The 17,609-nt window shown below is 47.3% G+C and overlaps 1 protein-coding gene and 1 non-coding gene across 6 annotated transcripts in view; both read right to left on the bottom strand.

Annotated features, from left to right (window-relative positions):
• Nucleotides 1–17,609, bottom strand: part of Pcbd2 (pterin-4 alpha-carbinolamine dehydratase 2) — a 57,109-nt gene that overhangs the window by 28,163 nt on the left and 11,337 nt on the right. Inside the window, exon 1 of one of the 5 annotated variants that reach the window (XM_031358247.1) lies at nt 15,746–15,844. The exons of the other annotated variants lie outside the window; for them this stretch is intronic. The gene's annotated coding sequence lies outside the window, so the exon portion shown is untranslated. Of the gene's footprint in view, nt 1–15,745; nt 15,845–17,609 lie in introns of those variants that run through there. 5 annotated transcript variants of the gene reach the window in all.
• On the bottom strand, nt 2,025–2,094 carry LOC116082880. Its single transcript, XR_004115500.1, has one exon. It is a non-coding gene; the product is annotated as a small nucleolar RNA SNORD79 (small nucleolar RNA).

The raw sequence follows: 17,609 nt of genomic DNA, 5'->3' as shown, positions 1-17,609 counted from the left end.
TTAAAGGCGTGAGCCACCACTGCCCGGCAATAATTTAATTTTTAATATATTCACTCACTATGCACGCATGCAGGCATGCGTGTATGGGCGTGTACGCATGAACTCATGCAGGGGTATGCCCAGGCTATAACTCATGTAGGAGATCACTGGACAACTTGTGAGAACTGGTTCTCTCCTTCTACCATCTGGGTACCAGAGACTAAACTCAGGCCCTCAGGTTCGGCACTAAGCACCTCCCTACCCACTGAGCCACCTCACTAACCCTCAGCATAGTAATTTTAGAGCGCTGTTTCACTCCTTTGGTGACACGAAGGCTCAAAAAAACGTCCTCTTAGGATTAGGGATGTAGCTCGATGGCAGAGCACATGCCTACTCCGAGTTCAGTAACAAACCAACCCAAAACCAAACAAAACAACAGCTTAAAATCTGGGGCTGGAAAGACAGCTCAGCAGTGAAGAGCACTTCCTGCTCTTTCAAGGGCCGGAATTCAGTTCCCAGAACGTAGATGTACGGTTCACCCACCCTTAACTAACTCCAGCTTCAAGGGTGACCCTCACATACTTACACATGTGTACATTTTGTTTTGTTTTCTAGACAGAGCTTCTCTGTGTAGCCCTGGCTAGTCCTGCACTTGCTTTGTTGACCAGGCTGGCCTCGAACTCACAGAGATCCACCTTCCTCAGCCTCCTGAGTCCTGGGATTAAAGGCACATGCTCTATACCTGGCCATAAATATTTTTTAAATTATATATATATATATATATATATATATATTTATATATTTTATACACACATACATACTTGTTTGTTTTGTTTTGTTTGAGACAGGGTTTCTTTGTGTAGCCCTGGCTGTACTGAATTCACTATATAGACCAGGATGGCCTCCAACTCACAAAGATCCACTTGCCTGAGTGCTGGAATTTGCCTGGCTAATAAAATAAATCTTGAGAAACAACAACAACAAACTCTCCACTCTATAAAGCTTATTACCTGAGCTGTGCCATTGCACGTGTCTGTAACCCTGGTACTTCTCAGGCTGAGGCAAGATGATCATGAGTTCTAGGCCAGCCTCAGGTACATAGTGAATAGGCAGCCAGCTAGCAGCTAGTGAGAAGCTGTCTCCTGGAGGAAAGGAGAAAGGGAAAAAAGGAGGAATTTAAGAGGAATCAACAAATGGTTGGGGTGGGAGGCATACCTGTTACCTCAGCATCTGGGAGGCAGAAATCGGAGGTGCCAGGCCAACTAGGAATGCATCAGCCTACGCCAATGGTGTGGTTTCAAAGACATCTCAGAAAGCTGGGGTGTCTGCCCTCACCCCATTTCTTCCTAAACTGCTAAAACGTAGAAAAACCCTGTGTCAAAAATAAATAAAATAGAGGGCCAGAGAGGTGGCTCAGTGGTTAGGAACATTGACTGTTCTTTCAGAGGTCCTGAGTTCAATTCCCAGCAACCATGTGGTGGCTCACAGCCGTGTGTAGTGGGATCTGATGCCCTCTTCTGGTGTGTCTGAAGATAGCTACAATGTACTCATATAAAATGGTCTGAGGGGTGGCTCAGGGGTTAGGAGTACCACTCACTTCACAGGAGACCCAGGTTCTTTTCCCAGCACCTGCATGGCAGCTCTAATTCCAGACCCAGGGGATCCGTCACCCTCTTCTGGTCTCCTCAGGCACTCTCTAGGCATACACATGGTGCATAGACATACGCACAGACAAAACACCCATACACATAAAATAAATAAATTTTAAAAATAAATAATAAACATTTTTAAGAAGGTTCACCCAGACAGGAAGTCCTTCCATGCTCACTGTAATCAAAGCAGGTGTATACACCCAGGGTCACGACCCTGGACTAAGAGGCTGCACACTGCCCAACCTCAGGGCCGATGCTATCGTTAATCCTGCCTCATTCAGAAGGCAAGGTTACTGCTAAGGCACTCTCAACTCCTAATCAAGAAAGAGACTCCTGTTTATTTCTTAATTGGTTCATGTTTTGCTCACATATTTTATTTTATTTTATTTTTTTAACAATCAATCTTCAATCTTATTCAGAGAGATTCTCATCTGTTTAAGTTTATTGGTTATCACTAACTGCTCACATATTTTAAACTCTAAAACGTCCAAAAGGTTGACTTGAATGTTTAATTCGGTTTTGTGCTATGAACTAATTATTTTGCAAACACAAACACATTCCTGGTTTCATGTTAAGGAATCATCAGAAACAGGAAGAAAATAAAAAATTATCATTCACATCTAATTTTCAGGAACAGGTTTTCTGTAACTTGTAAATAATTTTGATTTATGGAGAATCATTATTGTATTCACAAATGCTGGAAAGGGGAACAACCTGATACAATAGCACCCCCAAATAATTTTATAACTGCAGATATGTAAACCAGGACATGTGGAAGAGACTCGGAGGACATTGGGTAACAGAGCAGGTTAAGAAGGGACTGGATGAGGGCAGACACCCCAGTTCTCTAAGATGTCTTTGAAACCACGCCACTGGTGTAGGCTGATGCAGTGGAGGGATCCGGTTACATTTAAATAAGCCAACGCAGAATGCTTCATAATTTACAACAACCCAATCACACTGCCCACTCTTTTGAGGTTAAACACTACTGACATGAGCTACACCTGAATCCAATCAGCGCAGAAACGTGGAGAAGAGTCACACGAAAGGACTAAATTTGTCACAAATGGGTCGGTTTCCGATCTTAATGTAGCCAGGTTGCTTCGCCCTAACCTCTATTGAGCAAATCAACTTAATGGGCACTGGGGGGGCCGTAAAACTTAACAATGGACTGATTTTTAACTTTTAAAATATAGTTATGAAGCGAAACGTTGCATAGCTTCTACGATACTGGAAATCAAATTAAATCTAGATGCTTTTTAGCAGTCCTGACAGATATAATCCTAGTTACCATGTAAATTTATGGTAAGCCGCTCTGATATTAGCCACAGGTGCTACTTTTAATATATGAGCCGCATCTGGCTGGGAATAGGATTTCTCAGAGGACTGAAAATGACCTCGCTATCAGACAATGGAGGGGGAGCAAGACCACTGTGGCATAGAAAAAGCCGAAGATGTGGTCCGCAGCTAACTATCCCGCATAAACCCGTTTTACCTCTGTCGTTCAGGTTAAAGGCTTTCGATACTTAATAGGCATAGATATATTTCAACAAAATGGCCAAAAGACTCAGAGTGCAAGACAGTTCTGCAGGCTACGTATTAATTCTGGTTTTCCAGCCTTTGATCATTGTTGGAAAAAATGATGCACTGGGACTTGAAAATAAATTTCTTTGAGGATTCCCAAGCGCGCCGTGTGATCAGACACCACAGAGCATACCAAAGCAAGATGTCCCAGTCACCGTGTCTATGGGTCCCGCGCTGCAGCCGGTGGCCAGTGCCCGGGAAGCAGTAAAGGCCGCAGACGTCACTAACATACCCAAGGAAACCACTGTTTCTTAAAAACCTCTACAAGTGATCATCGCTCCAAGTTTACAAACACGTAGCCCCAACCAGGGCCTATCAGAGAGGGAAAGCCGTGAGCCCTCCGCCTACTTAACTCAAAACTAAAAACACAGCTAAGCGGGGAACACAGAACCATCTGCCTTTAAGAAATCCTTTCCCAACCACTCCAAAGTCGTCATTTGCCAGAGAACTGACACGTGTGGAAATGTGGCAGGGGATTTACAAATATTTAATTTCCCACGAAATAACTCTTCCCGAATTAAACAAGCCCTCTTTATCTGGGGGTTAAAAAAAAAAAATCTCAGAAAGAGAAAGCTTTCTGTGAAAATATCCCATGGAGCCTTGTGCTAAGCTGAGCGAACAGAACAGTAGCTATAAAGCCTACAGCAGTTTCTTCTGGGCCTCTCGAGTAACTCAGAGGGCGTGGGTTTTTTGGTTTTTTGGGTTTTTTTTGTTTTTTGGTTTTTTTTTTTAGCTCCAACAGATCAATCCTGTCTAGGTGATGATTTCCATTTATTTGTTTTTAAAGGCCAGGCCTTGCTATGTAGCCCACCATATCTTTGAATGTGCAATCCTGCCTCAGCCTCTTGAGTCCTGAAATTACAGGCCTGTGCCAGCACAACTGGCTTGATTTACTTTCTAACTGGATTTGAGCCTGACCTCAGTGCAATGGGCACCGAGATCCTAAGAATGCAAAAGGGACCGGGTCCGACTTCCCAATGCCTCTGTGCTGAGCTGACTGCGTATTAATTACTACAGGCCACTTGGCAAGGGAGGCTGTGAAAGCCCCCACTGTGAGGCTGGTTACTGTATGAAAGTCCTGGCTGAGCTAACTGTGACCTTCTAGTGTCATGAGATACTACTGTCTATCCCAGCCAGGTGGCTCGGTGGCTAGGGCTGCCTGTTGCCCCTATAGAACACCCGAAAGCCAGCCTCGCTGGGCCATACAGCAACCCTGTCTCAAACACAACAACACAAAAATCGTGAGAAAATACAGAAAGTGTTTACAAAGTGAAAGAAGCAACTGAGGCTTCCACAGCACAGCCCCAGAGCACATGCACACGGCGCACACCTACACGCTTGCTTCTAAAATGGCAGAAGGGTTATTCTAATTTGACTCTTTTGTTCTCCAAATTAGATGCATTATGCAACCAGAGAAAGAAACACACTCATGAGCCAGCTAAACACAGCATCCAAACGCACAGTGATGGCTCCATCAAACACAGCATCCAAGCGCACAGTGATGGCTCCATCAAACACAGCATCCAAATGCACAGTGACGGCTCCATCCCTCTAAGAGTCCGAGGTGATCTCTGCGGAGCACAAACAAACCACAAAGGCTAGACATTCCTGTTTAAAGCCCACAGTTTTAAACAACTAGAGAGGGGAAAACATACAAACCTGCAAACTTATGCCGTATAATTACAGTTTCAGACATTCAGAATACGACGATGGCCTTCTCGTGTGCATGTGGCCAGTGACTTAGGAAGATGGAGTGTTAGCCAGGCTTCATGCCAAGTGAATGCCGGCACCTCCAGCACTTGAGAGACGGAAGTAGAAGGATCAGGAGTTCAAGGTCAGCCTTGGCTACATGGTCAGTGCCCACCAGAATGCTCAGAGTAAATTACATGAGACCCTGTTGTCTCCCCCAAACACACACACAAACACACACACACACACACACACACACAGAAATTAGAGTTTTTACTTCCCCATGGCCCTTCTATTTTTTCTAATGAAGCAGCTTACTTCTGCTCTTCCCCTCCAGACAGAAGCTGAGCTCAAGTGTGTTGAAGATTCATGACTGATAACTGATGACAAGCATTATAAGTTAGTGCTTTCTGGGCAGGCATGGCACAGGGAACCAGGTACCAAACGTCAGGTCAAATCCCTCCCAGAAGCCAACTGATAGGAAAACTGGCTGCCTTTTCCTTCCAAATATGCCAACTCCACCAGCTCCTGTGGGCAGGGACGCTCAGTTTTTAATGTCAGGTTCGTGCTGCTTCCTAAGATAAGACATCCCTGAACAAAGCCACCGCCCATCTCTGAGTTACACGACAGATCCTCAGAACACAGATGAAAAGCTGTCTCTTTGCTGGAATGTCTGGATTGGTTATAAGCCGTACTCCACTTCCTCTGTAAATGAGCCAACCTTTAGCTCCTCTAACTTTTCTGCAACTAGCGATATGGGATTCTAAGAGCCAGCCTTACAAGACTGTTGAGCTGCTCACAATAGCTATAGAATAACATATAATAACTGTGGGCTTCTAACACTTACCGCCATAAACTACTGTGACTCCCAGGCTGGGGGCCATACCAGTAGATTACAGAGTTTGCCTTGCAAGCATGAAGACCAAGCTTCATACCCAGAACCCACATTTAAAATAGCTAGGGGTGGTGGTATGAGTGTATGAGCTCAGGACTGGGGAGGTGGGACAGACAGAGATCTGGAGCTTGCTAGCTAGCCCAGCCCAATTGGGAAATGCCAGGCCACCGAGAGGCCCTGTCTCAGAACCAACGTGGATGATTTTCTATGTTACCCGAGGCTGACCTCTGGCCCCACAGGCTATCTCTGATATCTGTTACCTAAAAATTGTTTCCCATCACCTCTGATAGGTTAATAAAGAGCTGATCAGCCAAGTCGCTGGGCAGGAGACAATAGGGCGGGATTTCTGATCCAAGTCAGGGGATGTGGGAGAGATCAGAGAGGGACCACAGGGGTCAGAGTAAGGAGAAAAGAACAAAGATGGAGCGGGAGGCCTGGTGAGATGGCTCAGTGGTTAGGAGCACTGACTGCTCTTTCACAGGTCCTGAGTTCAAATCCCAGCAACTGCACAGTGGCTCACAACCATATGTACAGCTACAGTGTACTCATATACATAAAATAAATAAATCTTTAAAAAAAAAAAAGAACAAAGAGAGAGGTGTGGAGAGGCCATTTAGGATGGCTCAGGAGGATTTACCATGAGGTCGGGATGAGAGAGCAGCCATAAGGACACATGCGAACCAGGACAAGCAAAGGGGCATTCTGCTGGTGTTAGCAGCCTGGTTGGCGTAGAATAGCTCAGAACCTGCCCAGCTTAGTGCCAGCAGCTTGTTAATAAAAATACCAGGTCTATCTGTCTTTATCAGGAGCTAAACTAGGCTACAGAGGGTGTAGAAACGTCCTGCAGTTATTTAGGAGCAAGATGGAGCATAAGAAAAACCCCCAAAGAATGACTTTTACACCCACACACCTGTGACTCACTCTTTATCCTCACAAATCACGGATCCGGCTGTTTGGGTTAGATAATGCAACATGGGGAGTTGCTGGCAACTGAGTACAACAGCATGCCTCTGTAATCCCAGGCACTGGGGAAACTGAACAGCATGCCTCTGTAATCCCAGGCACTAGGGAAACTGAGCAGTGTGCCTCTGTAATCCCAGGCACTGGGAAACTGAGCAGCATGCATCTGTAATCCCAGGCACTAGGGAAACTGAGCAGTGTGCCTCTGTAATCCCAGGCACTGGGGAAACTGAGCAGCATGCCTCTGTAATCCCAGGCACTGGGGAAACTGAACAACATGCCTCTGTAATCCCAGGCACTAGGGAAACTGAGCAGTGTGCCTCTGTAATCCCAGGCACTGGGAAACTGAGCAGCATGCATCTGTAATCCCGGGCACTGGGAAAACTGGGATTGGAAGACAGCTTGAGCCCAGGAGTTTAGGACCAGCCTGGGCAATATAACAGACTCCTGCCTCAAAAATCAGACAAAAACCTAAAAATTATTCCTAAATAGAAACACACACTCTTTTTCTTTTACAGAATAAGCCCAAAGCCACTCAGCAACATCTACAGCACTTTAAATTTTTTACTCTGAGATAGGATTTTGCTAAATTGCTCAGGCTGGCCTTGAACTTGTAACCCTCCTGCTGCAGCCTCCTTAAATTACTGGGATTACAGAAATGTATCACCAGCCCCAGCTATCCCATATACTATCTTTTCTACAGAACACCAGCCAACTTACTGATTTATTTTACTTTATGTGTGTGTGTGTGAGAGAGAGAGAGAGACCAGTGGTCATAAGGAAAAAAAAGAGAGAGAAGAGGGAGAAAGAAAGAAAGAAGGAAGGAAGAAAGAAAGAAATAAAGAGAGAGAGAAATTAAGAAAGGGCATTTTTTAAAAGATTTATTTATTTTATATATATGAGTACACTATAGCTGTCTTCAGACACACTAGAAGAGGGCATTTGATTCGATTACAGATGGTTGTGAGCCACCATGTGGTTGCTAGGAACTGAACTCAGGACCCCTGGAAGAGCAGTCAGTGCTCTTAACCGCTGAGCCACCTCTCCAGCCCCTCGAAAGAGCAAATCTTAAGAGTCAGAGAGAGGGGATGGAGAGATGGTTCTGCAGTTGAGAACACTGGTTGCTCTTCCAGAGATTCTGAGTTCAATTCCCAGCAACCATATGGTGGCTCACAACCATCTATAAGGGGAGTCTGATGCCCTCTTCTGGCCTGCAGGTGTACATGCAGATAGAGCACTCATATACATAAAATAAGTAAATAAAATAATTTTTTTTTTTTAAGAGTCAGAGAGCTGTGTGGGCTGAGAAGCGAATGCCTACTGGTTAGCAGAGGAGCAAGCCTGCGTCAGCCTCCAGCATAGTGCTTTTCAGAGTGTTGGAGGAACACTCCACCGTCCACAGATCACCAAGTCACTGCAGACTGGGGCTGTAGTTATGGGTGGCTGAGGCTGTGGAGCCAATCAATACACTGAGTAACTGGAAGGCATCAATGCCGTTCAGGGAAGTTCCTCGCAGTACTACTGATCACTGCCCACCCTGCCACAGAGCCACTTCACAGCCAGATAAGTCCATCGCTCTCAGAAGTCATCTGCCGTTAGGAGTAGGTGGACAGGGACTGTCCTGAGTGAGAGCTTTAAGAGACAAAAAGGAGAAAAGGGTTAGGCTCGCCAGAGATTAATGGCACTGACCAAACTAAGGTACCTCATGCCTGCAAATACACCCAGGTAATGCTGGGTTCAGTGGGAGACACACACACAAGCCCCAGGGGACCCATGTCCTAACAGAGAGCCCTAAGCTGTACTGACTCTCATCCTCCTGCCTCCGTGCTTCGTCACTCTGGCACAGCACAGCACTCCTCGGCCCTCGTCCTTTTCAGCTCGGATTTTGCAGAGTCAACACCAAAGCACCAAGAGGCAAATGGTTAGCCTCCAAATGAAGCTAAAGGACGCCGTCAATGTGGAAGATAACTCACTCGGGGACTAAAACCTAAAAGGAGAAAGAGACAACAGGCTCCGAGGATCCCGGCTGGCTGCCCTCATCCCTACCTGTCCTCGCTGTTCCTCACTGACAGGCAACTGCTCCATCCCTCCCCATCTTCGGTGGTCACTTTTCCTGTCTCCCTTCTTTCTCACTTTGCTTAATTATCATGTTGTGAGGGTTGGTACAAGCTGTGATGCATGAGTAGAGGTAGATGAATAGAGGACATCTTCGCAGGGTGGTTCTTTATTTCCATGTCCACCAGCTATACAGGTCTGAACAGGTTTGAATGAGAAGAACCCTTGGTCCTCGGTTGGTGGCACAACTTGAGAAGGTAGCAGTGGCGCAGCCTTGCTGGAGGAAGTGTGCCACTGTGGATGAGCTCCAAGAGTGAAAAGCCTCACAAACTTCCAATTCGCTCTCTGCCTTGGGCCCATTGTTCAGGATAGGAACCCTCAGCTTCCTGGTCCTGTCTGACTGCTGCCACGCCTTCCAAACCACCAAGGCCTCTCCCTCTGCAACCATAAGCCAAAATAAACTCTTCCTTGCTTTCAGTCCTGGCAACTCAGGAGAGCAACAGAAAAGTGACTGATACACACGGGTTCCAGGGACCAAACTCCTAGGGCAGCCTTTGTCAACCACATTGCCTTGAAATCACAATATAACCCGTATTGGCCTGGAATCTGCAGCAACTCTGTGGAATTCAGTCACCACAGAGTTGAAGGACAGAATCAAGTCCAGCAGATTAACTTCTGACCTCCGCACATGTGCAGTGGTATACCCATACCCACGCAGGCCCAAATCAGTAAGTGCCATTAAAAGAAAATTTTTAGCCGGGCGGTGGTGGCGCATGCCTTTAATCCCAGCACTTGGGAGGCAGAGGCAGGTGGATTTCTGAGTTCGAGGCCAGCCTGGTCTACAGAGTGAGTTCCAGGACAGCCAGGGCTATACAGAGAAACCCTGTCTCGGGGAAAAAAAGGAAAAAAAAGAAAAATTTTAATTCTCAGCAATCCTTTTGCCTCAGTTCCCTGACTGCTAGGATTCCGTGTGTGTGTGTGTGTGTGTGTGTGTGTGTGTGTGTGTGTGTGTGTGTGTGTGTGTGCGCGCGCGTGTGTGTATCGCCACATCTGGTTGTTTCCTCTTCTTTTGGACCACCGCCTTCTTCTGGATTCTGTGATGTGATATGAACCCATTTTCTCCCTCGTAAGCCCTGGGTCTCCTGCAAGCTCCTCTTTACCCAGCACTGAATGGACTGAGTTCGGAGCTCCCCTTGCACACTGCGCAGTTCCTTCATGGGTGCTGTCACCTTCTACCTCAGCTTTTTCCCACACCTGCCTGTGGCTTCCCTGTGATCTATGACCCAGATCTCATCTGAGTTCCGATCTCAGACATAAAACCATGTTTACAGAGCTGGCACCTGGACATCTTACAGCAGCTCCCATCTAACCGTGTCCAAACCATGATGGCTGTACCCAGCTCTATGAGGTTCTTTCCCCAGCTCAGAAAACAGATCTGCAATTGTCTAGTTCCTCCGGATCCAAACTCTGAACATCATCCCTGATGCTCTCTACTCCTCTTCTTCTCCTCCCCAGTCAGAGAACCTCAGGATTCTCCTTAGTTTGCTTTTTTTTTTTTTTCCTTTTTCACTTCATTTCTCACTTTATTTACTTTACATTCATTTCTTTATTTACACAGTTTTGGGGCACAAGTTCTTGTGTAACTCAGGCTGGCCTCAAACTCCCAGTGTAGATAAGGCTGACCTTGAACTCCCGTCTTCCTGCCTCCACCTCCCAAACGCTGGGGCTTCAGGCACCTGCACCATGCCTAGCTACACTTCCTCTCTGTGTTAGTACTAGAATTGAGCCACACCCCTGACCTGTATTTGCCCTTCCTGCACAAGTGTGCAGGCAGCACTAGCTTCTTCTCCTGCCATTCTCAGTACATCCAAGCTCCGCTGTCCATCCGCTGCCCATCCGATGTCCTGTGCTGCATCCAACCCGGCCATGAGCTCTCCTCTGGACGAACCCAACGCCTTCCTTACTCCCTCCCTTGCCGTTCTCCACATTGACTTATCCCACTGAGCGATTAGGATCTCCCTTTCTCCGTGGCTTTCACCTCAATTTAGGATTCTATATGCATCCTCTCCTAGTTGCGCCTCCCTCCCACCACACTGTAAGCTCAGAAAAGACAGGAAAACATCAGCCTTGAACACGGCTGTACTCCAGGATCTGTTGTATCTAACGTTAAGTGACTTGTGAATTGTTTACTATGGAGTATGTAAGAAGATTCTAGAAGTGGGAGGTTGTGGACAGACAAGGACAGATATGGGCAGGTGGGTGGGACAGGGACTGGAGGAAGCACAGCCTGAATACAGCCCCCTCCCCTCGTTAACTTCTGGTGACCTCTGAGGACCACATGACCCTGAACAGAGAGGACAACCAAGGGATGTTGCAGATTACAATTCTTTTTTTTGGGGGGGGGGGAATTACAGGGTTTCTCTGTATACCCTTGGCTGTCCTGGAACTCACTCTGTAGACCAGGCTGGCCTCAAACTCAGAAATCCTCCTGCCTCTGCCTCCCAAGTGCTGGGATTAAAGGCGTGAGTCACCACCTCCCACCTGCAGATTACAATTCTGATCTCTAAACAGAGAAGCTTCTTGCAGGGTTTTATGAGCACAGTAGGGTCAGAGCAGGACCCTGGTCAGCTTTAGAAATCTCTGAGAAGATGAAATACACGCAGGAAGAAACAATAGGAAGGCACTAGGGTTTTTGAGCAGACACTAGACACAGCACTGAGGCATTCAGGCCGAGTAAACACGTGGGGAGCCTGCAAGGGAGAAGCGATCAAAGCTGCTGCTGTAACTGCAGTGTCAGAGATGCCCACAGCAGCAGCGCGGTCCTGACGATGACCATTCAGTTCCCGGCATCCTCAGCCATGACCTGGCATTTGAAACGGGTGGCACCACCGAGGAGAAATACAAGCGAGCTGAATGACAGTGACAGGAGTCTGATCTCAGCCACCTCCACCTCAAGACAGTGGGCAACAGTGCCCCACAAGGCTCCACTGCCACCTGCAGTCCAGCGCGCTGAGCTGGTCTCAGGATCCCACATCCTCTCTGCCCTTGCCCATCCATCCTTCTGGTCCTAGAAGGACCAACTCCAACCCCAACTCCTCAGGCACACCTTGAAGCACACCTCCTCAGCTTACCAGATCCCCATGTAGACCCTAGTAACCAGGACAACCGTATAAAATTCACCTCTTTGTGACATGTGGCCGTCCCGCCTCCCCAGCAAATGTGAGTAGCCGTGTGGATAAAGATGAAACCATGCACCATGCGCTCCATGCAGTTTCACCCATCCACAGCCTGGCTAGAGGAGGCTAGCCCCTCAGTACTTGGCACACAGTGCCTTGGGCCACTCACTGAGCCAGACGGCCAGCTCATGTGGCTAGCATCCCATCTGCCAACTGGTGCTCTTCCAGGCACCTGGGCACCCACACACACAGGGCTGTGATGGTGGAAGGTGGTCCACGTGAGGACGGTTTGATGACTGGCTTGGTAGAAGACACAGCCCTGCCTTGCTGGCCAACGCCACAGAAGCAAGCAAACTCAATCACGGTGGTTTGCCGTTCTGACAGGACCAATTGTAACAGTACAACTGAATGACCTTTTATTGTTCAGTGGTGACACACAGGCTACTCCCAGATGAGTGTGGCTTTGTTTATGTCACCTGGTGAGAAGCCCTTTCTCAGGAAAGGTATGGTGCAACCAGCTGAAGGGAAAGTGATCCAACAGGTTGTCCTTGGAAAACAAGATCTCTGCTAGAAAATGACCACAGGGATGAAAAAGGAGGGTCTGAAAACATTGACACTGACCTACTGTGACATGACAGAGTGTGACAAGCCATCCCATAACCTGTTTGGCTCAGCGTCATCCTGTAAGATTCCACGAATGAGCTAACCAGTCCTATTCTGTTCCCCCTTACTCAGGCAATACAAGGCAAGGAGAGGAAGCTAGCATGCTCACACAAGGACTGGAGAGGTACTCAGAGGTTAAGAGCACTGGCTGCTCCTGCGAGAGAACCCCAGTTCGGTCCCCAGCACTCACACGGTGGCTCACAGAAGATCTGAGACCCTCTTCGGAGGTCTGCAGGCACCAGGCATGCACAGTATGAACATACATACAGGTAGGCAAAACACTCACACACATGCAGTGCTTAAAGTAAACACACCTGAAAGGACATGACAAAAGGAAGAGAACCCAGCCAGGGAGAACACACCAGCGGACCAAGCAGTGACCAGCCTCAACTCAACCTACTGGAATGCAGACATGGGTCTGTCCTGCTGCTGTGAGGATGTGGCCGGCTGCACATGTCTGGACACACATGAACCCACGATTTGGAATTCCATACATATGCAGTCTGGGAAAGGACAAGACCCAACCAATCCTGGAGAGGCAGCGGGAAAACCCAACCAATCCTGGGGAGGCAGCGGGAAAGTCCAACCAATCCTGGGGAAGCAGCGGGAAAGGCCAACCAATCCTGGGGAGGCAGCAGGAGAGGCCTCCTTCCAACTGCTGCCAGCAGCTACTGAGCAGCCCCGCCGTCCCTAACTCATTTGTGGTACATTTAAGCAGTTCCAGTGACGCCGTATGAAAACAAATGTCTCCGTAATTCCCTAATGCCTGAGCATTATTTTCTTGTCCTTTAAACTTAGCGCAAGCCACTCTTGCCCACTTAATCCTGCTAACCTCCGTGCAAGCACTTTACAAACCCTCTACGCTACACTTAGATCTTAGACGAATGAAGGCAATTTACGGATGTGAAATTTATGTCAGTGAGCTCCATGACAATTTTTTTTTATTTGATAATAATTATGGCATTTCTAGAAGAACATCTGCCAATAGCAACAGTCTAAACCTGACAGGGTTGAAAAGCCCAGTGCCTTCCAGGCAGCGTGGACATTATCTGTGAAAAGCAGTAGAGAAGCAATGAATGCATTAATCACAGCAGAATCATCTGCAAGGCATAAATCTGAAATGCCGTTCTTGGCGGCTCACATTGCTTTTTTTTTTATTCTTCACACACCTGATTTTACACCATCTGCAAGAGGGCAAGACAAACACTGTTGAGGAAATTATATTTCTTGGCTGTCTGACTTTTATAAAATGCTCAGGCTAATTTCTGTAAACATAAGATTTACTGCTTGAGCAAGAAAGACTGATACAGTTAAAAGTCCATTTTTATTAAAGGGCGGCGTAGTGACCACAGCATTTTTTTTTTTACACTGTGTGGCATCATAGTTACCTTATTGACACCTGTTTTACATTTATCCCTGTCAAGTCTGTGTGCTTTTACTAATACTCATGAGCGCTACACCTGTTTTATGGCACCAACAGCAGAATCAAGAGCCCAGGGACAACACTCTCGGCTCGAACCTCCCTTTCTCAGTGGACAGCAACACCAGCGTTCCCACCATAGCTTGATGGCACTAGACAGGCCCTGAAACTTCAGGGAAGAGAGTCCAACGTGAATGCCAACAGGCAGCACAGACATCAGCTTCCTGAGTTTGGGGTAACTCTGGCTAAAGTCCAGCCATCTCTATCACGTGCCGGTACCTGTGCAAGCCAGAAGAGGGCATGAGATCCCCGGGAGGTAGAGTTACAGGTGCTTGTGAGCTGCCCCGTGTGGGTGTGAAGACTAAACCCAGGTCCCCTGCAAGAGCAGCATGTGCTCTTAACCACTGGGCCAGTTCCCAAAAAAACACTTCCTTGTTTCTATTTTACTATGGTCACAAAAGCCATCACTGGGCACTTTAAACAAAAGTACTGTCTGGGACAACCATGAATTTTCAGCTTATTCTGTCAGAAATACAAACACCAGCCTATACTTTCAAACAAAATGACACTTTCTACCCATCATGGGAAGATCATCTCTGTGGCTGGGGACAGAGGGGGATACTATCAGCATCAGATATCCTCTCAGGGGTAACAAGGGACTCAATGGGATGTGCGCAACAAGGAGCAAACAGTGAGTGTGTTCCCACACTCACAGCCAAGGCCTCCACTAACATCCTGCCAAGGACTAGAACTCCCATCGGCCTTTGTCCTGGTGTCGGGAGGCCTCTGGGGTCACCAAGAAGTTCAAAACGTTAACCCTGATCCTACCGCCAATTCTCCAGCGCAATTTTTTTTTAATTATTATTTTGTTTTTATGTGTATAAGTATTTTGCTTGCATATATGTCTATGCTCCACATGCAGGCCTGGTGCCTGCAAAAGTCAGATGAGGGCATCGTATCCCCTGGAACTGGAGTTACAGATGACTGTGAACCACCATGGAGATAATGAGATCTGAACCTGGGTTCTCTAGAAGAGCAGCCACTGCTCTCAGCCACTGAGCCATCTCTCCTGCCCCTCTTCAAGGCACATCTTTAAAAAGAAAGTAAGCTATTGTAAGGCTCAGCTGCGCTTCTAGCCATCTTTTTGGCCCAGCAAGAGACACATATTACAAATCTGCAAACCACTACTGGGTACCCAGAACCCCACCACCACAGAGAGCATGCCTGCCACGAGCCAGGCCTTCACCCGAGCTCCCCGCCCCGACCCACTCCAGCTCCAGCAACCTCTCAAAGGCCACAAAGGCCTAGCGAGCGAGCGAGGAACAGGTCTCCAACAAAGGAAGCTCACACCTTGCCTTCCAAAAGGTGTAATCCCTTTGGAAGGGAAAGCAAGGACAAGCCAGTTCTTGCGATTCAATCTCAGGAAGCCAACTGCTATGGCTGGCAGGCTGGCCACTAAGAAGCAGTGATGAAGAGGCACAGGACCTCATCTAGGAACTCTGGGAATAAACACAGCTGCGCACAAAGCTTTGGGTCCCCCACCTTTACCAGCAAGAAACCCCACAGAGCCTCCACCTCGAAGCCTTCACAGGCCCAAAGGCACCAGGGCGAGGGCAGTGCCTAGCCCTGCTGCTTGCCCCCTCCCTACGCTGAATGTGTGTGTTCTACCCACCAGAATGGCGCCAGGCACCCAAGGTGAGGGAACCTGGACAGTCTTGCCAGCCCAGTCTGGGCTCCTTCGCTGCAGACTCCACCTGCTGGCACTGGCAGAGCTGCTCTCTGGGTTCTGAAACCTCACAGGCTGCACTTCTAAAACCAAAACATCCTCATTTTGAAAGTTCCCTGTTTACCCCATCATTTTTTTTAAAGATTTATTTACTTTATGTATATGAGAACACAGTAGCTGTACAGATGGTTTTGAGCCTTCATGTGGTTGTTGGAAATTGAATTTAGGACCTCTGCTCTCTCCGGTCAACCCCGCTCACTCCGTCCCCACTCGCTCCAGCTCAAAGATTTATTTTATTATTTATTTTATTACTTATAAGTACACTGTTGCTGTCTTCAGACACACCAGAAGAGGGCATCAAATCTCATTACGGGTGGTTGTGAGCCACCATGTGGTTGGTGGGATTTGAACTCAGGACTTTTGGAAGAGAAGTCAGTGCTCTTACCCCCTAAGCCATCTCGCCAGCCCCTGTTCACCCCATTATACATAACACAGTTTCATGTTCTGGAACATACACCTACATTTCTAGGTGACGTTTCTATTCCTTCAAGCCTCTGCAGGAGACAAATGCCCAACAAGTTTATGTCAGTGATAGCCTCTCCCTCCTTGTGTTTACATAAACAGAAAAGCAAAACTCAGCCTGGCGGTGGTGGCGCACGCCTTTAATCCCAGCACTTGGGAGGCAGAGGCAGGTGGATTTCTGAGTTCGAGGCCAGCCTGGTCTACAAAGTGAGTTTCAGGACAGCCAAGGCTACACAGAGAAACCCTGTCTCGAAAAACCAAAAAAAAAAAGAAAGAAAGAAAAGCAAAACTCCTTTGGAGACACCAGCCCCACCCTCTCAGAATCCAAGCACTCTAAACATGGCAACTCCTCACCTTGAGACCAAAATGTCTCAAGAGTGTCCCTTTCCAGCGCCATCACCTTACCATGGCATACCACAGAGCTGACAAAGCACACCAAGGATAGACAGACCAAAGATGGATACCTGTGGCCACTTAAGCAACCATACCCGAGCAGCTGAGGCTTTCTCACATTTACAGTCAGCAATTATTTATACCCATTTAAAATATCAAGTGAACTTAGATTATACTGAACTAACCACCTTTCAGAATAAAACCTCTCAGGGAAAATAAGATCAAATGTATTCTGCTGGCTACTTATTATAACAAAGCCTAAAAGAGCCCTAAGCTTAGCACAACAGGTTTTTATCCAAGGCAAGATCACTGAAGGAGCTCTGAAAATGTGTAGCTCATTTTCCACAACAATAAATGAAACAAAGAACGAAGCTTGTGATACCACTTGACACACACTAATAAGCAAGCCACTTAAAATCTGTATCACTCAACTAAACGGAATCCTGAAAGGCTTTATTTTATTTATTGTTTTGAGACACAATCCCATGTGGTCCCTGCTGGTCTTGATCCTTCAGCTTCCAGCTCCCAACTACGGGGGTTACAGACTATATACCACTGCACCTGGCTAAAAGACTTTACGTGGAGCTGCAGAGACGGTTCAACAGTCAAGAGCACTGGCAGGTCTTGCAGAGAACCTAGGCTCGATTCTCAGCACTACACAGAAGCTAACAACCATCTGTAACTCCAGTTCTAGGGGACCCATCACCCCCTTCTGGCCTCTGTAGGCCAGAATGCATATATAGGTGTAGAACACAGACATACATGCAGCTAAAACATTCATTCATATAAAATAAAAATAAGTCTCTTTTTTAAAGGCTTCATATGCCCAGCGGTGGTGGCGTACGCCTTTAATCCCAGCACTTGGGAGGCAGAGGCAGGCGGATTTCTGAGTTCG

The sequence above is a fragment of the Mastomys coucha genome, unplaced genomic scaffold (assembly GCF_008632895.1).
Source record: "Mastomys coucha isolate ucsf_1 unplaced genomic scaffold, UCSF_Mcou_1 pScaffold7, whole genome shotgun sequence".
Classification (NCBI taxonomy): Eukaryota; Metazoa; Chordata; class Mammalia; order Rodentia; family Muridae; genus Mastomys; species Mastomys coucha.
The sequence above is the reverse complement of the archived record's forward strand: the minus strand, read 5'-3'. Positions and strand labels throughout refer to the sequence as shown.